Below are 21,746 nucleotides of genomic sequence, written 5' to 3' on the forward strand. Positions count from 1 at the left end.
TCCTTATAGGCAATGATCCCTAAGACAAAAATTCCACTGTGTAAAACAACTCAAGGTTATAAAGAGTCTTGGGTCAGAGTGCACTAAACATTAGCAACACCCAATTTTCAGACCTGAAAGTGACATGTGCACCCCATGACAGCAGAGCGCAGTGTTGCTCACTCTCACAATTTTGGGGGTATATTTCTTAAAGCCCCAAATCCTGGAATCAGAAGGCTGCAGGAGACTCTCAGATTTCATTTTTTTTAAAAAAAAAGCTTCTTACCCTCAGGGTTGCAGAGAAAAGTGTAAAAAAACAAGAAGTGGGTGCAACCTAACGGCTCAGAAACAAGAAGGCAAAGAAGAACACCCACTTTTTTTAAATGTTCATGTTTTTTAAGCCAACTTCATGATTTCTGAATGCTTGAGGTTGGCAATCCGGGTAACCGGACCGAGAGCATTGCTTCGAGCGTGCACTCATCCGCACACACACAATAGTGGATGGGGAGAAGGCAGAGCTACAACCCTATGCGAATACTGGGGCCATGCACATTCCATTTCTATCAGGCTTTTCTCCAACAATTAATCCTCTGTGTTACAATCTCTGCAGGAAGATATGTCAAGTCACACATGTGGGAGCCTCCACCATGCATAACAATGTTGGGGCCAGGAGTGTGGGAGGAAGGGACCCACCTTACTCACCTGCAGCAGCTAGCCACAGTGTGGAGAAGAGGGGAAACAGCCTCCCCTCCCAGGCAGGTAGGTGGGTGGCAGTGGGGAGTGAGTGAAACGTTGGCTCCATGCCCATCCCCCAATGCACCAGCCAGAATAGTCCCGATCGAGGGGAGGAGGGGAGTAATTTTTGCAAGTGTAAGGATGACACTGGTTACTGCTCCCTTCCCTGGAGCAGGACAAAGAGAGAGGAACTGGGGAGCAGATGGTGATGGAGGCCAGATCTACAGGTACCCTGTCCACAGGAGGAAAAAACCCCATCCTTCACTGTACCAAGTGTCTACGATACAACAGCAGACCTGCAGTTGAGTCCCTGCAGTGTGGACACTACAGGGACAGGAGGGTTCTCTCGGTGGTGTTATTCATCCACCTCACCGCGAGACGGTTGCTAGGTCGATGGCAGTTTGCTTTATCTTAAGATGAATTAACTAACTTTTCCTGACTGTTCCCCTGTAGCCAAGCACTTAGATTTGGTTCTGATAAGATTACCTATGCCGCTGTAGTGGTTTAAGTGTAAACCTAGCCTAGGGTCACCCTGCTTCTGAATGAAAGCATCCCCACGGGGTGACGGTGGGGGTGGGGTGTAATGCACTTTAACATCACACCTTTCCTCAACTGGTCTTAACTTGCCTGAGCATCCCTGACTTTCTCATCGCTTTGGCTATGCAACTACCGGGTATAAACCATGAGGATTTTCCTAAACCATGATAATATTCCAGTGGGCCGAGGAGCTCTAGAGTGAGTTCTTATGCAGTGTGATAATTGGCTCAGCCTCCAAAGGATAAACATGTCAAGATATGAAAATCATTTCTTCACTTACCAATGAAGCAAAGAAGTGACTGAAAATGTCATGCTTTGGATGTATGAGCAATAGTCTCTTAACTCATCATCCAGAATAAACTCTTCTATCATTTGTGCTATTTAGAAGCTATTCCAAGCCAGACAAATAGATAGCAGTTTAAACATGCCAAAAGCTGTACAGGGAATCTTAATTTTTCCCCCTATATAGTCAACTGTTGTTTCATATTTAGGATTATTAATCTTTCAAAAGTGACTCAGTGCACCAGACATTCACCGTAGCTGCACACTGCGGAAAGGGACTTTAGAGATCAGCTAATGGCTTCATACCCAAGCCTGCTGCAAATTTGAAGATTTCCTGTGAACTAGGCATGGGCGACGAAATTGGACTTGCAAAATTGCACAGGCATTCCAATCTCATCCCGTGAGAGTTATCCTTTGAAAACAATGCAATTACACTGGATATGTTGGGTTGTGCTATGGATACGTAAAAGGGAAAGGAGCGTTGTCTAGTGATCAGAGACCAGCGGAGCTAGGCGTCAGGATTTCTGGTTTCTTCTCCCAGCTCTTATCATCATTTGTCTTACAGCAGCACCTAAAAGACTCAACTGAGATGAGGGTCCCATAGTGTTAGGTGCTGTTCAAAGATGCTGTCCTGCTCTAGACCATGCTGCTGCTCTCAGCTCTGCCACTGATTCATTGTGTGACCTTAGCCAAGACATTTCACCACGCTTTGCCTTAGTTTACCCATTTGTAAAAACTGGTTAACAATACTCCCCACGCACACATGCCAGCAGGGGCTTGCAAGGCTGAAAGGAAGTGCTGAAACATACTTTGATGGTATCCGATAAAAGGCATTATACAAGTGCACATTTTTCTATTAGTTGGCCAGAATAACTTCCCCATGATTTCTCGACTGCTTAGTCATTTATGTCAAAGACACCATAAAAGCGCTCTTCGGATTACATTGTTTTTGTCTATAAACCAATTCGCTTCCATAACTGAACCTGCAGCAACAAAGAACCTTTAATGAATGAATCAGTTTCCGGGGAGAAACACATACCCTAAATCCACACACACAGCTGACACTGGATCAAGCATGAATGCATCCCTTGGTTAAGCTGTCATCTCCGGCCACTTAAAAATCCCTGAAGTATCAGAGACATTAAAGATGATTGTAAGAGAACAAGGACAATGTAAGGGCTGAGATCATGCCAGAAAAAATTGGTGCTAATTATAAAGCCAGTAAAAGAAAAGCATTGAGTGAGGAGGGGGAAATGATCAAACTCAAGATACAAAAAATGATGCAATAGCAACTAAACTATTTAATGAGTGGAATCTCTCCGCTTGAAAGGAGAGTAATTGTCTGTCACTTCTTTGATCCAATCTATCAATGAACACTCAAATTAACAGTTCCAATATTACTAACTTAACTGAAATGGGTTGGGTTTTTTTTGCAGTTGGAAATCTCTCCCTCTCTTTGATACAATCCTAATTCGATTCTTACCAATGCTCTGAGAGCATCCATCCCCCCCAAAAATCAAACTCCAACCTGACACGCGTCACCCTATTGACCTAGCAAATAAGAACCAGAGCAGCGAGGACAGAAAAAAGGTGGCTAGGGCATACGGGATGACTTTCAAGTCATCATTTACCAAATACAATTGAGATGCAGTGTAGTCCGGCACGTAGGGCACTGGACTGGGAGTCAGGAGACCTGTGTTCTTCTGACAGCTCTGCCACGTGATCTTAGGCAAATCATTTCCTCTCTCCGCTTCCTCTCCCAACTTTTGTCTGCCTTGTCTATTTAGACTTTAAACTCTTAAGGGCAGGGACTATCTCTTATTATGTGTATGTGCAGCAGCTGGCTTAGCCCTGATCTTGACAGGGGACTCTAAGCACTACTGTAATGCAAAATAATAATATTACCTTATTGCATAAAGAAGGGTCCAGGAAGTGTAACAGTTACACAGACACAGGGGACGTGTGTATTGTTGTTCCTCAGCCACACCCCCTCCCCAGGTGGCTGGGCCACTAAAAGATAACAGCCTACTACCACTACCAGCAACGACTAATGAAATTACTCCTTTAGCTCAAGGGGCTGTCATCTCTGTATTGTTGCTGAAAGCTGCAGCTTCAAGTTCTGATGATAGCCTGTAGACAAAGTTCATTACATAAATACACTTGATTTAAAGATGCTGCTGCAGGAGAATCTAGCTGGGAGACACATGCCATTTGCAGTCAGATGAAGACAAGGGTGCGGGGAGAGGATCCTGTCTCCACTGTTACTGTATTCCAACCCCAGCTCCTTGACCCAGGAAAGATCATGCTCCCTTGTTATTCCAATGGGGAAAAAAACAAAACAAAACTAGATCGTGGATGTGTTGTACATCAAGGACCCACCACACATTACTACATGGCAGCTGTGAAAAGGGTGGTGCTTATTCCAGCATCCCCAACAATTATGGGCTAGCAACATCCAGGAGAATTGTTTCAGCAGTGGGAGAGATTAGCCTGGGCTGGCAGAAGCTCTCTCCCATTCCCTGAATCCGTTTCCATGCTCAGGGAGGGAGGATGGTGAGGAATCCTTACCCATCACCCTGCTCCCTTCCACACACGCTCAACAAGCCACTACAGCACCACTGAGAGACCAGCTCTGCAGCATCTGGCCTGGGGCCCTCGAGCCCAGCTGTGAGATCTGCAAAGCAAGTGTCACAGTTGGATAGGACAGAGAGTCAAGCTGCGAAACGCCTGGCCTGGATTTATCACGTTGAACTCATGTGAAATCTCAGCCTCGAGGCTCACAAGATACCACACAGTCCTGGGCTGCCCCTCTCACCATCTCTGCATGGCTCTGTTGGGCAGGGGTGACAGAAACACGGCGGCAAGAAAAAGTAACTTCCCCGAATGCACTGAATGCTGTACTTAACACACCAGCCACTGACGGAACAATAACGATGCTGCTTAATCTCCTTCCCTGCATTTGCTAAACACGTCTTGAGTGATGGCATGAGGGATTTGCATTTCCAGCCTCCTTTGTTTCTGTGCGGGCATCTGCTGGAGGTTCTGTAGCAGCTTTGAACCTCTAACAGCTGGTTTATCAGGTGTGCGAGGGAGGGGGCGGTCTGATCCAATCAGAAGCACCTCAAGCCATGGGAGCCTTTCTAAGCACCTCCCTCTAAGAAGGCTAGAAGGGGGGGGGGGGAAATGAACAGCTCGTTATTTTTATACAAACACTCTCATGATGCAATAACACAGACTGCCAAGTTATGTGCGATAGGTGTGGATACAAAACAGTGATATGTGTAATGACACCAGTCAGTGGTTACAGATTAGTTCCCCACAGGGGCATCTGTAGGCCTGAATCTGCCTGAACAAAATGCTTAGAGGCCATCACAAGAGCAGGTAAGGTGTGGGTAGGGACTGTCTTTTCATTCTATGTTTGCAGGTAGCAATGGGGTCCTTGCCCACGACCAGGCCTCCTAGGTGATACAACAACACAAATAATAAAAAAACAACATGCCTTTAGCCACCTCCCTGCAGCGGTCACATGGGGGACTCAGCCAAAGCTTTGGAATCCAGTCTCAGCACCCAGAAACGTGGGTCGTGGACATCTTGAGCCGGCAAAACCAGGCTGGCAATGGGGCTACAGAGGCATGGAACTCGGTAACAGCCTTCAAACATGTTAAGGGCTGATATAAAGAGGATAGTGATCAACTGCTCTCTGTGTGCACTGAAGGCAGGACAAGTAGTAATGGGCTTTTTCAAGGGAGATTTAGGTTAGATATTAGGAAAAGCTTTGTAACTCTAAGGGGAGTTAAGCTCTGGACTAGGCTTCCAATGGAGGCTGTGGAATCCCCACCACGCGAGGTTTATAAGAACAGGTTGGACAAACACCTGCCCGGGATGATCTAGGTTTCCACAGCCCTGCCTCTCTGCAGGAGGCTGGACTTGGTCACTCCTTGAGGTCCCTCCCCGCTCTGCATTTTAATGATCCTCCAATTGTGGGTCAGGCACTGGCCTGGGACTCTGCAGAGCCAGGTGCAATTCTTGTTCTGCCACAGATATCCTGCATGCCCTTGGGCAAGTCACATAGGCCTAGAACCGCCCAAGGTAATTAGGCATCTAACTCCCATTGATTTCAATAGCACCTAAATACCTGTGAGGCTCTGGGCCTAGTCCTTCTGGGCCTTATTCCCACATCTGTAAGAAATACGGAGGTAATAGCCCGGGACATGGTGAGGGTAAATACTCAGTGTGCTCTAAGATACTATAGTGCTGAGGGCCCTTTAATAAAACAGATTATTTGAGCACTTTTAAGGTATGTCTACACTGCAGACTAAACCAGGTTTGAGCCCAAGTGCCACTTCAGTCCACACGCACATAAGTCTGAGTCATGTCAGCAAGCACCTGGGACTCAGATCTTAGGGGATGGGTCAGAGTCTAAGTCCCACTGTGGCTTGGGTCCCGTCATTTTCCAGTATGGATGCAGCTCAAACTGCAGATCCCAGTGAGAAGGTCTGCATAGTGCAGTATGGATGCATTAGCATGGCTGAGAGACTTAGGAGCAGCAACCGTAAACCCAGGTTAACAATGCAGTGTGGATGCTAATGCTTGGGCTGAGAAACGAGTCCACAAGCCCGGACCGAGGTTTACAATACAGTGGAGACATATGCCTGAGTTTCATTCGATTCTTTGGCAGCTAGAGATGGACCCTGTGAAAATCTTTTCCAAGATGTTCTATATACACTAGCCAGTCCCTCCCTGGAGTTTGACTTTATTAATAAAGAAATCCATAGACTTTTAAGATCATAACGTCCTGAATATTACAGCCAGATAATCTCACCAAGTGGCTCCTGCGTCAGGCCCATAACTTCTGGGGATGCTAGAGCATCTCTTTGAGAAAGGTATCTAGTCCTGATTCAAAGATTTCAAACACTGGAGAATTCATCATATCCCCCAGTAAATTGTCCCCATGGTTAATTGCCTGCACTGTAAAAAAAAAAAAAAAAGGGGGGGGTACCTTATTGCTAGCCTCAATTTGTCTCACTGCAGCTTTCAGTGATGATCGGGTTCTGACGTTGTCTGCTAGATGAAAGAACCCTCTACTATCAGAAATCTCTCCCCCATGTAGGTACCTACAGACTGCACTCAAGTCACCTTTTAACCATCTCTTTGATAAGCTAAATAAATGGAGCTTCAGTCTCTGTAAGACAGGCTTTCCAGACCTCAAATCATTCTTGTAGCTCTTCTGTAAGCCCTTTCCAAGTTGTGAACATCCCCTTTGAAGTATGGACACCAGAACTGGATGCAATATTCTGGTATTGTCTGACTACTGCTATCTGCAGTATCACTCCCTACTTCTAGTCAATATTCCCCTGCTTACACAGCCAGGAACAGCATTTGCTCACTTAGCCACCACATTCCACTGGGAGCTCACGTTCAGCTGCTTTTTGGGAAGATAAAGTTTATCTCAAACCTCCCATCCTGGCTTGGCAGCTCCCAGAGTTCCTCTCTGGGCTCCTCAGCCTCCCCCCAATCATCTCTCCCCAGAGACTTACTACCACTTCACTTATATCCATGGGATAATGAGCCACCTGACCCAGGTGAGTCAGAAAAAAAACACTTTTCCAGCAGAATCAGCACCTGTCATCAAGGTGGGGAGTTTGAGACAATCACTGCCTGAATTTTACAGGCTCAAACCAGAACATCTGGAACTGGATCCAGCTCTGAATGTCAAACACATTCAGAGTTCGGAAGTATTGAGACCCATGGGTTTGCTTTTGGGACTTCTCTATCCCTAGTCTTAGCATCAGCAGTTGGAAGCTAATGTCTCTGAATTTTTCCATTGGTAGTAATAATCTGTCACAGAAAATGTGTTGAATGTTGACATCTTAAAACAGAAAAGAAGCAACTTTCTGAACTGTTTGCAACACATTATAGAAATACATTCTGTGGGACTATTAAATATGGGGATTATTGACTGGATAAGCAGCAGCTCAATGGACTAGCTTGCGAAATATGTCTTCAGACAATTCTTAAAATGCAGATTAATTAGCTAACAGACCAGAACAAGATATTTTTCACAGAGTTTTTAATGATCTGTTACATAAACAAATATCCAGACAGTTTTGTTTACATTTGTATTGGCTGCAACGTTCTTCAATAAGCAAGCAGTGACTGAGAAGATTAAAATCTTGTTTAATGCTTGCCAGGAATTCTAACACACAGGCACGTCAGCCCAGTTCACAGAAAACCAGCTCTCTCCAGAGCCCATCATCAAACTTCTACTGCCACAGTATTCTCACCCTAGGCTATGTTTCCAGATTTGAAATCTGAGCCCTCACCACGTGTTGATAAAGGCCTACCTTTTGATGTTTAATTAGACTGCTAATATTCAACTGGCATCTCAGTCAGCCCCCACTGAAGTGGACAGGGCATGTCAGACCTCAGAGCTAGGGTTTCAAGCTCTCTGCAACCTCAGGCAGACATCACTTGCGTCAGTTACACTTGGGTCACATTTTGAAGGTTTTCACAGATTTTTAAGGGCAGAAGGGACCTTCACCGTTATGATCTCCTGTATAACCCGGGTCAGAGAACCTCACCAAGCAGTTCCTGCATCAAGTCCAGAACTTTTGATTGAATTATAGCAGACCTTTTAGAAAGAGATCCAGCTTTGATTTGAAGACTGCAAGGGATGGAGAATCCACCGTATTCCCTATGTAAACTCTGCCAATGGATAATTACTTTCACTGTTAAAAATTTGTGCCTTATTACCAGCCTGAATTTGTCTAGCTTCAGCTTCCAGCCATGGGTCTTTTTATGCCTTTGTCTTTTCACTTTTCTTTTCAGCAGGCAAAGCTCCAATAAAACATTAACATATTCACTTGCACATACTTATTACTTAGTCAGGATCAAGTTAATATTCAGAAGAACCTGGCTAAAGATTCTGGCTTGCTGGCTAGGGAGCCCTCCTCCTCCAAGTACACTAAAAAGGATACACCTATCTAGCCTCTTTTTGATGCTTCTCTTGTGTATGTCTCGGTCCATTACAAGGACAGGCCATATTTATGCCTTTCTCTGCTAGATTAAAGAGCAGTTTACTCTCACAACCAGTGCAACGTGGGTGTAAAATGCTCTTTTTCTAACCTGGTTGTGTTTCACTCCAGCTTTCCACTAGTGTAAATGAGAATGCAAGGTCGAGGGCAATGATGAATTAGGCCCCCCACACAGGCTCTCTGGAACAAGCGACCGGCTTGTGCAATGGGAAGAACAGGAATAAGGAGGGAGCGCGACAGGAACTCCTGTAGAGCCAGGACCCAGGAACTAGTGAGTTGTAATCTGAGCTCTGCCATCAGCTCAGTGAATTGCTCTAGGTAAGTCACTTAAAGCATTGCTCTACCATCGCAAGAGTCTATGGCTCCTTCTTAGCCATCTTGGGTGAAATTCATCCCGACGCAGAGAGCCAGCACAAGGCGTTCGTGACCTGTGATAGACAGGAGGTCAGATTGATGATCTGGTGGTCCCTTCTGGCCGTAAGCTCCATGAGTGTACGGGAATCCTCCTTTAACTCTCAAACCAGCGTGTAAGTGGGACGTCGGTGATGCTTTCTGAACGGGGGAGTGAGGCCGGTCAAAAAATTTCCATTCGAATTTTTGTTTTTCTTTTTGCAGAATGTCCATTTTCCTCCAAAAATTTAAACTGTTCATTGGAAAAGCAAAAATTCTTTGGTTTTCAACAAAAGGTTGCAATTTTCTGTGGAAGGGAAATGAGCTTGTAGAGGGGTGAATATTACCTCTCACGTAAGAGCTGCTGCGTTTAGTGCTAAAACTGACAGAACCAGCACAACCCTGGGAGAGAACGCTTGCTTCCCAGCAATGGGGCTCGAACCAAATGGACACAGGACAAGTCTACAGGGCTGGCAGCATGTCGGGGGGAAGGGGGGAGATATCAAAAACCCAGCAACATCTTTTTACTTGTAAACTGAGCAAATTTGTTCTGGAGCTATCGAGACACCACTCAACTGGTCTATTTTACACAGGCGTTTCCCAGAGTAGGATTATATTTTAATCACTCTGTGCCTCACCTGTCGAGGGGCTAATATCTCGGACCTATCCGCCTCACAGGGGAGTTGTGAAAATTCCTTAGTTAAGGTTTGTACAGGGCTTTGAAGTTCTGAAGCTCGGAATAAACACCGAGGTCAACAGTTCCCTATAATGATTTTGGATTTCTTGGTTCCCAAACTTTACAGACCTTGGTGGCTCGTTTTCAGAGGTGCTGAGCACCTGCATGTCCCACTGAGACTGGAGTTCTCACTGCTTAGTGTCACAGTTTTGAGGAAACTGAAGCTCTGAACCACTCTGCGGTCTGCTTGAAAACAAGCAACAAAAGGTCTACACGTATACTTAAGCTTACCAGAGGTCCCTCAGTCTTTCCTCTGGGGACCCTGACCCTTCAGCAGGGTCTGCCTCTCTTGGTTAACAGTCCATGTCAGTTTGCTGGACCAAAATGAGGGGTCCCGGTTAAGCATTTGACCCTGGGCCTTTATATCACCAACTCTTTGCTTCCTGGATCTCTTGACTCTGGTTTCAACCAGTCTATGAAATTCACCCCAGCAAGTGCTCCTTCTCTGGAGCTGTTTACCTATCCCATGGATGATAAGCAGTAATTGCCGACCGTTAATTCTAGTTCCTGGACGGAGCTCAGCAACCCCCTCAACCAGCCAGCATACAGACCGTGGATCACAGAGATACAGGTAGCATTCACAAAGATAACATTTATGCAGCGGCTTCAATAGTCTCCAGATATGCTGGCGTTCACCACATCTGTCACACTGAGCACCTCTGAAAATCAGGCCCAGCTAGGGTAGCCATTCCCAGGATTCGGTTTTTTGTTTTGTTTTGTTTTGTTTTTAAGACAGCTGTCCCAGGAAATCTGCAAGGCTGCTCAGTACAAGCTGCCAGCTCATCAATTTTATGGACTCAGGGTCACCCCAGATGTCCTGGGTCTTTTGCACATCAGTGGTAGCAACCTAGGCCCATGACAGTTTAGGCTGGGCACCCCAAAATTCCACAAAAAATGGAGATGTAAGGGCCAGAGGCTCCCCTCCTTTGCCCCAGTGTCAGTCTGGAGTGACTTCCCCAACATAAATGGTGTGCGAGACGCATCCATCTGTAAGTATTCCTCATGATGATGAATGGACCGATCCATTTGCCTCCTGTTGTTTCTTGATGCCAAATCCCATGACAGTGACAGGACGGAAAAGCCACCTTTGAAAAGCAGTAAAATCCTCACCGAACTGTGGCGAATGCCCAAGCAACCGTGGGTGGGAAATCTGTATTGTGACGACTTTCTGCTCAAGGGGGAGCTGAGACCTTGCATGACTCTTTTGTGCCTGGAATGAATTTTTGCAGACTTGTTGTAAACCTTTGAGAAGCAGGGTTTATAAGGTCACAGCAGTATTTCCATTAACTCTAGCCTGGCTAGGGACTGCCAATGTGATATATGCTCCCTGTTTATGCATAGAGACATACGTACGAAATGAAATCAAGACAAAGCTTTTTTGCTTTATTTCCACATCACTGTGCTGGATGCTAAGCTAACCAAATACACTAAAAAGGGAGGGAGGATGGAAGAGGGGGGAAAAGTGTGTGTCTGGCTCTTTCCCTCATGAAGGATGCAAATCAATTCCGCAGACTTTAAAGCAGCTTGATTTCAGTAGAGATGCAAATCCCCACATGCTGGATGGCTCACTGGGTGCTCAGTTGAGACATGGGCTGGAAATTACATTATGCAGCTGCTTCTTTGCAGAATAAGCCTTGCAACTCCATTCCATCACCTGGCCGGGATCTGATATGGGGATTTGCAGCTGAGCAGGAGAAAAAAAAAATGTAAAAGCTGTATAAATCCCCCATGTTTCTGGAGATAAAGCGTTATCTTCGGAACCATTTAGGGGAGCAGTCCCAAGAGTCTCCTCTTAAACACACACCCGGTTGTCCTGTTCACTGCTTCAGAGGACTCACCTGTGGGCTTTCTGCACCATTACCTCTCCTCCCCTGCAAGCTTCACACTATGCAGAAACCAAGGTTGGGAGTACTGCGTAGCAGGAGAGAACGCTGGAAAAGACATGTGGGATTTGTCATACTACTGTCAACTCCCTAAGTACTAACAGAGCACCAAAAGAGGGACACACCACCCCATCAAGCACAGCATCCTGATTCCTGCAGTGCCAAGCCTCTGCTGTGCCAGAGGAAACCCTCTGGTGCTCCTCAGCCATGTATCGACCTGTCTGCAACGCTGTAGGTGGTCTTTGGACGGGAAATTCCCTTCCTAATACCTAGGGCAACCACAGAGCTCAACGTTCTTTACTGTAGAGAGATCCATTTTTTTGGCTAAAACTTTTCTCTTTTCCCTGGGAAAAAACACAGATTCAGCATCACCGAAAGGTTTCAGCGAATTGTTCATATATTTATAAAAAGAATAAAAATTCGGAAAAGTCAAAACATTGCAACATTTTTTTAAAGGTTTTGATTTTTCGGTCCAACACGACTTCGGTTGAAAATTTCCTTCCGTTTGATTTAAAAGATTAAAAACACTTGAAATCAAACCAAAACTTTGGCTTACGAATTCTTCTTCAGCGTTTTGGGTCACCAAACATTTTTCGGTTTGGGTCAACCCAGAAATTTTCTTTTCTTTTGTTTTCTTTTTTGAACTACCAGAGAACCAAAAACAAAGAACAGTCGTTTGCACAGTTCTACTCTTTACCAAGGAAGAGATGATGGATGGGGAAACTGAGGCACAGGAAGGCGACGTGACTTGCCCTAAGTCAGCCAGCAGGCCATTGGCAGAGCCACAAACAGAACCCACATCTCCTGACTCCTAATCCAGTGCTCTATTCACTAGATGCTACTGTCTCCCCCCTTTACTGCTGTCCTCTAGGCTTTGTTAATATCTTCTCTGCACCCGGTTATCAAGATTAGCTCAGATGAGGCCATCTGCTGCAAGGTCAGAATCTCTTTCCATGCTAACTTTCTTTCACAGTGCTCCCACATAGTCTATTTGCCTTTTAAACTACTACGGCATGCAAAACAGGTTATCTTCCGATTGTTCCTATGTCTCTCAGTTCCTCGGAAGATCCCACAGATTCACAGCCTGCCTGCCTCCGGGAGAGAAGATTCAGACTGCTTTTTCCAGTGTGCGTTACTTTGCACATTTATTCCAGTTAAATCCCAGCTGCCAGCATGCTGACCAATCCCCTGATGTGCTTCTATCTAGCAGCTGTGCCTCTTAAATCTCCTCAGCGTTTAGTAACCAAAGCGAGTTCTTTCCAACAGCAAAATTGTCTCCTACCCCATCTCTGGTCCACTTCCTCCTCCGAATCATTAAACATAATAAACAGCTCCAGTCTCTATGCAAGGACCCCGCTCCCACCCACCAATAACCTCTTTGCCCTCTGAGCAGCAGCATCCCATTACAGCTTCATTTTCTGTTACTTACCTAGTTAAACCACCACCAGACTTTGCCCCTTAACCTGTGGTTATTTATTTGCCTCACTCTATTATTTATCTCCTTTAATAGCCTCTTATGAAGGACCTAATGGAAAGCTTGATGAAAATCCAAATAAATTGTGTCAATTGGGTCATCATCAGCTCTCCTGTTTCATTAACTTGCCCCGTAATCTCTACCAGGTTAAAGGGACAGATTTCCGCCCTTGTCCATGTTGGTTTGACTGTGCAGGTTCGGCAGATCCAAGTATTTGAGCCTTCATTAGACTGTTAGTTGCCATGGAACAGAAATGAAATTCACTGGGCTAATTTCCTAGAACTTCTGTTTTTATTTTACTTTTTAAAGGCATCACGGGCCAAAGTTATCCCTGCTGCAATGCCATTGGCTCCATGGAGCCGATCCCCACAACAGTATCCTTCTAGCCTCAGGAAGAATTGCCACTTTCAAGTTAATACCGCAGAGCCATGTTAATATCTCTGCTATTTCACACTTTATTTCCCCCAGAGCCCTCAGATGAACCATCAGGGTCCTGCTGATTTACAGCACCCAAGTTTCTCAAGTCGCTCCATTACTTCCTCTTTAGAGAGCTCACCTAGCTGTTAATTTCCTGTGAATGGGAATTTCTCCAGCATCCAGATGCAAAGGAATCCTTGTACTTCCCCTCTACCCACCTCCTCCCTTCATTTTCCTCTTCCATTGTTCCTTGCACAAACTTTTGCCCCTAGGGGCTACAGTCACCTTTGCAGCCTTTTAATGTATTCCCCAAATTTTGTATTAGTCTCCTCCATACACTGCATACATAGGGCCAGATCTGCAGCTGGTTTCAACCGACTTAGTTGCACTGATGTTGTCATTTGATCTGGTCCATACTCTCTTACCTCTCTTCACCATTGGCATTGCCCTTGCACTCCAGTCTACGGTCTTCAGGCGAGCTTTCTCCTCTATGAGAATGCCTTTTTCGAGGCCTAATAAACTGGCCCACTTGCAGCAGAGTAACTAGCTAATAAGACAGGCTTCAGAGTAGCAGCCGTGTTAGTCTGTATTCGCAAAAAGAAAAGGAGTACTTGTGGCACCTTAGAGACTAACAAACGTATTTGAGCATAAGTTTTCTGTAGCTCACGAAAGCCTTTTCTTTTAGTTAATAAGAGAGGGACTGCAGGTCAGGACTCCTACATCCAATCTGATTTTACCTCTCTCACTGGCTCGCTTCCCTTGAATAAGTCACTTCACTTCTCTGTGCTCCCATTTCACTGTGTGTAAAAAGGGGAGAAAGACACTCACCCTCTTTTGTAAATTACTTTGCAAGGGGTGCAGGGAAAGTACCACAGCGATGCTCAGTGTTCTTCACGCCAACTCTGCTGCTTTCTATTTGCCTGTGGGTTTTTTTTGTTCTCTGACATCTACAAAGCTTCAGTACCTCGACTGCCACGTCCCTAAATAACTCTTTGGGCTGCTTGTGGGAGGTTTAACATTGGTCTGTTTCTCCACTTTTCCCATCAGCCTCCAGTCAACCAATTTCCTCAACATTTTCAAACTGCCCTTTTATAGTTTGCCATCATTGCTTTATCCCTAAGGGAGTCACTCACGATTACATAAAACACAATCGTGCCATGGTCACTCGCCAACAGAGCTGCTAAATCCACATTCTTGTCTATTACAGGAAGCTAAATCAAGAGTTACCATAGGTACCAAAACAGGCTGCTCTAAAAAGCAGCTGTTTATTAATGCCATAAATTGTTCCTCCAATTCAGGCCCAACATACCAGACAGTGTGTTAATATTGGGGTAGTTAAAACCGTTAATTAGGTTCCATCAGATTTTGAAACTTCTTTCACCTCTATGAACACACTAAGTTCTTTATTGTTCTGAGCTGATCCCCGATGCTGCACTCCTAGAATTATATTAATATTTCCACTAACAGGGACTTATAACCAAATAAATTGGACTCTGTGGCCTCCTCTGCACTGGAATAACCTTACGATAGTATCTGGAGTCTGTTTTCTGTATACAGAAATTCCCCATTCGGATAACTGAGTTTCCCATTCCCTTCAGCAAGGAATCACCAATATTCCACAGATTTCTATCAACCCACTGAGTCTAGGAGATACCAGTTATGCTGTTCTTAGACAAGAATCACAGTTGCTCCCCAGCTGAAGCTCTGGGTTAGCACAGACAGCTGAACATTTTGTGAGAAGCCCCCAGCATGGAATGGAGGCACTTCTGAAAAGGCTAATGCAGGGGCTTACGGCCTTCTATCCAGCAGCTTAAGAAAGCTGGGGTGCGATTTTTACATGTGCTCGGCACTCACAACTCCAGCTTAGGTCAACGGGAGAGGAAGGTGCTCAGCACCTCTTGCGAATCAGCCCTTTGGCTTTCAGGACTTCGTTCCCCTATCAAACCAGGATGCACCATAACCAGCAGTCCCCCACACACAACCCAGCGCTCGCTCTTGCGTTCATGGGATCCAACTGCCAAAGGCCGCTGCTCTCTTGCGGTTCTTTTGTCACTAGTGGATAAGAAGAGAGGCAAGGATTCTGGGAAAACAACCTGAGAAGCAGGGCAGTCTTGCCGTTAAGGCACAGAGGACTAGGACTTGAGAGATTCAAGTTCAACCTGCAGATCTGCCAGACCCACTGTGTAACCTCAGTCTTTCCGCCATCCGTAACATGGGGATCACCACACGCTCTCACCCCTTGTCTGTTTAGGGTGAACGCTCTTTGAGGCAGGAACTATCTTACTCCGTCTATGTACAGACCCCGCACAGTGGGGCCCTAATTTTGGTTGAGGCCTCTGGATGCTACTGCATTACTAATCAGCAAGCCAAGAAGTCCATTACACAGACATTAGACAATGAACATCACTTCTCCTCTCACTTCCGTACCTCCTTCTCGGGTGCCCACTCAGCCCAGAATGACCTCCCTTCCAATGGTTAAAGTAAATTGAAAGCAGAGCGGGAGCACGACCCCTCTGGACTGGGGAGATAGGCCCACTTCCACTCCCCCTTGCCTGCAGCCCTCCTCCATTCTATCCCACCCTCTCTGCTTTCCAATCCCATCTCAAAATCCACCCCCTTTCACTAAGGTCAATGCAGGATAGGGGGTTAACGGTGTTCAGTGCCTCACAGGATCAGGCTCCATTTAAGACTCTCGCCTTATTAGTAACATGCTCATTTAAATATTATTTTTAATTAACAGTTTGCCTTTCAAGTGGCTTCCCCTATATTTTAACCAGCCTATTTTATCGATTTCTTATCCAAGTAAATTCTCCTCTTTACTTCAGTCCTTAATGCTAACTGATTCTAAATGTGTATTTACTCCTCTTCCCTACTTTCTCACCTCTGTCACTTTCAGCTCCTTCTCTTTCTACTTTCTCATTTTCTCTCCTTCCCATTTCTTCACTGACAGGAGGACCCGTCCCCAACCCAGGCAATCTCTTTCCACCCCCAAGGAGCCAACATTCATTGTGGGTTCCTGACACAAACTTCCAACTTTCCATCAAGCCAGAGGAACTGGATGCCCTTCCTGCTTCTCTTCTGGCCCTTAACCATTCAGAAAGCAGTTTTTCCCCCCAGGTAAGGACCGTTCAGCAACTGGACTGAAACATCCCTTGTGATCCCAAAGGGACAGAACTTGGCTGGAATGGACATAACAAAGAGGCTACTGGACAAGGACTGACCCTGTGGTTCTTCCTCCCAGACTAACACAGCCTAGAGTCAACAAATGGGATCTTCCCATAATCCTGGCTGATTCTTAACTCAGTAGGTAATTGCTCACCTACTGCTCTATTAGAGGGTTACGTAATCAGCGTGCACATGGGATTGTGCAGATGGGATCTCTTGACACACTTTAGTATATAGATAACAAAGTCGTTCCAAGGCGGTAATATGTACAACTGCCTGGATCCTCCTTTGATGAGCTCTCTGAAGACCAACTCCCTTAAATTATCCACCACTCTCCTACCAATCACCAAATGTTTTTTGGCTTCTGGGTATTTAGGTTCACATGACTATGAGTGACATTCACAGCTCAGTTTTTCTTCACACAGACATTGGTAAAGAAAATTGGCGGCTGTGATTGCAGAGCCCTTGGCCATTATCTTTGAAAACTCGTGGCGAACGGGGGAAGTCCCGGATGACTGGAAAAAGGCTAATGTAGTGCCCATCTTTAAAAAAGGGAAGAAGGAGGATCCTGGGAACTACAGGCCAGTCAGCCTCACCTCAGTCCCTGGAAAAATCATGGAGCAGGTCCTCAAAGAATCAATCCTGAAGCACTTAGAGGAGAGGAAAGTGATCAGGAACAGTCAGCATGGATTCACCAAGGGAAGGTCATGCCTGACTAATCTAATCGCCTTTTATGATGAGATTACTGGTTCTGTGGATGAAGGGAAAGCAGTGGATGTATTGTTTCTTGACTTTAGCAAAGCTTTTGACACGGTCTCCCACAGCATTCTTGTCAGCAAGTTAAGGAAGTATGGGCTGGATGAATGCACTATAAGGTGGGTAGAAAGCTGGCTAGATTGTCGGGCTCAACGGGTAGTGATCAATGGCTCCATGTCTAGTTGGCAGCCGGTGTCAAGTGGAGTGCCCCAGGGGTCGGTCCTGGGGCCGGTTTTGTTCAATATCTTCATAAATGATCTGGAGGATGGTGTGGATTGCACTCTCAGCAAATTTGCGGATGATACTAAACTGGGAGGAGTGGTAGATACGCTGGAGGGGAGGGATAGGATACAGAAGGACCTAGACAAATTGGAGGATTGGGCCAAAAGAAATCTGATGAGGTTCAATAAGGATAAGTGCAGGGTCCTGCACTTAGGACGGAAGAACCCAATGCACCGCTACAGACTAGGGACCGAATGGCTAGGCAGCAGTTCTGCGGAAAAGGACCTAGGGGTGACAGTGGACGAGAAGCTGGATATGAGTCAGCAGTGTGCCCTTGTTGCCAAGAAGGCCAATGGCATTTTGGGATGTATAAGTAGGGGCATAGCGAGCAGATCGAGGGACGTGATCGTTCCCCTCTATTCGACACTGGTGAGGCCTCATCTGGAGTACTGTGTCCAGTTTTGGGCCCCACACTACAAGAAGGATGTGGATAAATTGGAAAGAGTCCAGCGAAGGGCAACAAAAATGATTAGGGGTCTAGAGCACATGACTTATGAAGAGAGGCTGAGGGAGCTGGGATTGTTTAGTCTGCAGAAGAGAAGAATGAGGGGGGATTTGATAGCTGCTTTCAACTACCTGAAAGGGGGTTCCAAAGAGGATGGCTCTAGACTGTTCTCAATGGTAGCAGATGACAGAACGAGGAGTAATGGTCTCAAGTTGCAATGGGGGAGGTTTAGATTGGATATTAGGAAAAACTTTTTCACTAAGAGGGTGGTGAAACACTGGAATGCGTTACCTAGGGAGGTGGTAGAATCTCCTTCCTTACAGGTTTTTAAGGTCAGGCTTGACAAAGCCCTGGCTGGGATGATTTAACTGGGACTTGGTCCTGCTTTGAGCAGGGGGTTGGACTAGATGACCTTCTGGGGTCCCTTCCAACCCTGATATTCTATGATTCTATGATTCTATGAAAATCTTCAACAAGAAACATCCAGTCAACAGTAATGCAGTCATTCCTAAGCGCTGCAGCACCCATGCTGAAATCCCAGCACACAGCAAGACTTTACAGGTGGCCTGTCCTCTGGATGAGAGGAAATTTTGCTGGGCAGATCACCCCCTGGTCATCAGGTGCATCTCCCTCCCTTCCAATCCCCAGCCGAGGAGCTGGAATTGGCATTCCCCTGATCTCAGCCTGTGGCTCATTATTTTGAAGATTTTCAACCTTTCATGGAACCTGCCTCTAAAAATGGAAGTGGTGGAGAGGATCTGTATTAGGAGCGAGTACGCAAAGGGTTAACAGACTACATTTTAAAACATCTCTCTCCAAGGATTTCATGCAATTCATTTTGTGCTGCTGAAAGGTTCCAAATGGACAATGGACGCCCACTTTATCTCCAGAACGGAGGCTCTGACAGTGCAATTTTCCTGCATGCCAGCACTAACTTTAGTAGTCCAGTCTCCATGGCCCATTCATCCACTGCTTTCTTCCAGGGGTACTAATTTATGTCCGGTCTGGTGATGTAAAAGCCTGTCCGCCAGGAAATAGATTAAGTCAAACAATTCTTTTCACACACACCACCAAACAGCACTTTGGCAGTTTTCAGTCATTATTAATCTGGACTGGATTTGAACCAGCGGCCTGCAGGTGAAAGGTTCAGTCGCTCATTACCTCTCTTCCCAGCCAGCCAGTTCCTCTAAAATACAACAGTTACACTAACATGCATATGTTAAAAAGGTCTTATGTCAAGAAAGCTTTTAAAGTATCCTGCCTTGGCACTGCAGGAGATTGGCTGCAGATTCATCTAACAAAGCCCTTTTCTATTCCTATGTGAAATGTAGCAAAAGAAAAGCCCTGGCACAAAAATAGCAAGTCTTGTTACCAGCAGCCTCCTACCTGCACACACATGCCTTGGTGGCTAAGGGATTTGGCTCCTGCTAGTGGTTCGAAAAGGAGAATTCTGCAGCAGGCTGTGGGTATTAGGCACCAGTTTCTGCTGGAAGTAAGAATAGAAGGCTCTCCCCTGCTAGCTAGCCACAGCAAGATGTAGACACTAGGTACTGGCTCCTGAAGCATTTGGAAGAGGAGACTGTCCTGCTACAACAAGATATAGGCACTTAGCAACTACTTCCTGCTGGAGGCTAGAAGGGGCAATTCTAGCCTGGATGCTGTTGCTGCAGGACGTGGGCATCGGCTCCTGCTGGAGGCTGGAAAGGGACGGGACATCGCCCTGGATGCTACTGCAACAAGACCTGGGCATTGTACACTGCCTCCTGCTAGAGGCCTGGAGGCAAAGCACAGCTCCCGTACGCCCAGGCAATAGCTCCTCAACAGGAAATGAGGAAAGTGCTGAAAATTAAACAAGCCCAGACTGAGTAATGTGTGCATATTAGATTAACTCTCCTGAGGGTCGCGACCTTGAGGAATGAATCCTGCCAGTTTGGGAAAATAATAAACCTGATTAATGATGAGCAATGCGCAGTATCTACAGCAAACATCCTCCCCCCCTCCCTCCGCCCAAAAGGCTCCCGTTCAGAGTTGCAGGACATGCTTGAGATGAAGCATCTCTGTTATGGCAGAATAAAGCTGGGCCTAGGGAGGCTTTTGGAATCCCTCTGCACCTTGCAAAGCTACACTATTAACAAGGGGCTGCACAAGGATTACACCTGCATTTCCAGGTAACCTTCTCACACACAGAGAATGAGGTATCCCAGATGGAAATCACTTTAGGACAAACTCACCCCTGGTGTAACTCCATTGAATCCAGTGAGGTGACATTATGGATTAGTTTGACCCCATCTTCCTAACCCAAAGACACTGGGAAAATAGTTATCTAAAGGTATTTACAAAAACACCAGTGCCTGCAATCTCTGGGTACTAAAATAGCCACTTCCAGCTACCTGGCAAGCATCCACCTCAGCCAGCTCGGCTCCTGGACTCTGTGAAACTACCACGTGCTTCCCATGATATCAGGGAAGTGAAGTCATGTCCAGGTAACCCACAGGAATTAGGCTCTGTGCTTTATTCCTGCTCTCCTCAGGTTTCGGCTTTGCTGAAGGCTAGGGTACGGAGCTCAGTTATTTACAACTCTTGATATGCTAAAGTATTGTGATCACAAATAATCTGTTGCCATGGCTGGTGGGAGAGTCCTTGACTAATAGATGGTATAATGGATAACAACAATGTAGTTGGGAAGCATTCATACAATGGTACATTTCTGTTGGTTAAATCTTTTAAAAACAGTTTAAATTGTGAAGTCATTACAAGTCCACACAGGATGCCAGAGTCCTACAAGGGCGGGAAAGAGAGCTCTCCAGGAAACATAGATCAGGACATTTTCAGGAGCCCTGCCATGGAGACAGTACCAGGAGGTGCCCCACTGCTCACAACCCCCAGGTCAGCCACAGAGGAAGGGTGGTTGCTCAGAGAAATAGATGTCACTTGAAAGACTCTTCATAAGTGACCATGAATTTCTAGCCAGCAGTGCCATTCCTCCATCCATCTCTCCCTCACCCACCAGCTGCCATGCCTCCATCCCAGTCCTCCGTTCACTATTTACTTCTCCAACCACACCACCCACCACCACTGCATCTTCTTCTTCTTCTCCTTCCAAAACTCCCTCCCACCCCATCCTTCTCTCTTCCACCTATTCATCTTTCTCTCTCCCCACTCCACGCCCCCTTCATCCTTCACCCCCATCCCTCTCCAGAACATCCTCCCAGCCCCGCCTCTCCCCCATAGCATCTCGTCCCAGGGGGGGGTTATCTTGCACAGTATCTATTTGTATTAACAGGTAATTTTTAAAACATTTCTTATTATCATCACGAACGATCTGGTGGAAATCTGAGTCATTTCAAACACTCCACAGACCTACCCCCTGGGGGAGTTCAGCGCCTGCTTCTCACCTCCCCAGCCATGGCACAGCCAGCTCCTGCAGTCCAGCCTCTTCCAAAAAGAGGATCACACAACTGGACCCAGCTTTCCGTCCCCCCTTCCTCCCCCCCCCCCCCCGACCCCCATCCTCTTCTCCCAGCTAATCCAGGGACCCTGGAGTTGCTTCTTCATTTCTTAGCCACCATCCCCCTCCCGGGTAGATTCTGATGCGGACTCCCTCTCCCCCAGTTACCCTCCCCTCCTCCCC

General features: G+C 46.2%; 1 protein-coding gene across 4 annotated transcripts in view; it reads right to left on the minus strand.

Moving 5' to 3' along the window:
* GRIK4 (glutamate ionotropic receptor kainate type subunit 4) overlaps positions 1-21,746 on the minus strand; it is a 304,116-nt gene that overhangs the window by 281,869 nt on the left and 501 nt on the right. The gene's annotated exons all lie outside the window — the stretch shown is intronic.

This window comes from Chelonia mydas, chromosome 22 (genome assembly GCF_015237465.2).
Source record: "Chelonia mydas isolate rCheMyd1 chromosome 22, rCheMyd1.pri.v2, whole genome shotgun sequence".
NCBI classification, from domain to species: Eukaryota; Metazoa; Chordata; order Testudines; family Cheloniidae; genus Chelonia; species Chelonia mydas.